The 1479-nt window shown below is 27.9% G+C and overlaps 1 pseudogene; it reads left to right on the plus strand.

Annotated features, from left to right (window-relative positions):
* The window catches only part of LOC107001306, a 3589-nt pseudogene extending 2436 nt beyond the window's left edge, over positions 1-1153 (plus strand).
* The last annotated feature ends 326 nt before the right edge of the window (positions 1154-1479 follow it).

Below are 1479 nucleotides of genomic sequence, written 5' to 3' on the forward strand. Positions count from 1 at the left end.
TATATATATATATATTACTTATAAAGGGTCGTCTAGTAAGAGAATTCTACAGTTCCATTCAAAATTTATTGTACAAACGGGTCAGAAGCAATTTTAGCTAGGTGTGAGCTATTCTATTAGATAGAAGTAGAAGAAACACACTTCATCGTATTGTTTTGGTCTTTTAGAATATCAAATATTGATGTTCCAATATCTTGTGTACCACTTGATCACAAAATTTTGATACTCCCGCTTTGAATAGATAATTACCTTTCGAGAATGGATATAGGATAAATTTGAATGCGATACATATTGTTTTGGTGGCAGAATGAGATTGTACAAAAGAATATGCACTACATGCATACTCATACATTTGATCAAAGAAGGAAAAATTTGATCATCAATAATATTTCTCGTCCAGGTGGCTTAAAAATAGATTATGTAAGTTTCCTTTTGAATAATCTGCATGTTTCCCTGCCAACCAAAATGATTATGTATATTTTCTTTGATGAGTTTGTGATAAGCATTTAATAATTATTAATAAATAGGTCTACCTTCATTTAGTGACAAATAAAGAGTTTTGATCTTTGAGTGTATAAATTTGTTGTATATGGAAAAGTTCCTGAATTACCAAACAAATAATGATAAAATGAAGAAACATCTCAGGTTAGCTCAAAATTATTATATTAGAATACATGATGATATTGACTATTTTCTACACTATCATTAATAAATTAATTTTCAGGTGACACCAAGACGTAAACCACTTGTGCGGGATAAAAAATTGATAAAATATTATATAGTTGGAACATGTACTAAATCTTAAAATGGGGTATAAATTAAGAATTGGGGAGAAGCTAACTACTTATCTCAACATGACATCCCTTCAAACATTGGTAAGAAAGTTACTGTATATATATTGGTATTATTGTTGTTGTTTTCAACTCATTATCTTTGCCTTTGTTGATTATTATTTTTTTTAATTTTGTTGTGGCAAGAAAAAAAGAGAAAAAGATCAAATGAAGATTTATATGGGCATCAACAAGTGAACTTGGGAGATGATGCAACACTTGTCAACTCATGAGATGCTACATTAAGTCCTCCAATGCAATCTCTTCTTTACCTTTGATATTTTGAGCTCATACCCAAGACACACAATGAAAATCTTTCTTAGAAAAATTATTATTATATTAGTTATTAAACTAAATAGTTTTGAAAGTTATCTTTCCTAGGTTTTTTATGAAAACTATTGAATTCAGACCTTTTAATGTAAATTATATATAATGTTTGATTTTATCATTTTTAAGACTATGAATTTAATTTCAAAAAGCTTACTATACTATTTTTGTCCTAATAGTATTGTTCATATTAGCACAATAAAAGATAATAAAATTTGTTTAAATATTGATTGAAATTCTTCGTCCTCCTTTTTTTCCTCCTCTTCTCCCTCTTCTTCTTCCTTTTATTCTTCAATAACAAATTATCAGTGTACCATAATTT

Source organism: Solanum pennellii, chromosome 1 (assembly GCF_001406875.1).
Source record: "Solanum pennellii chromosome 1, SPENNV200".
Taxonomy (NCBI): Eukaryota; Viridiplantae; Streptophyta; class Magnoliopsida; order Solanales; family Solanaceae; genus Solanum; species Solanum pennellii.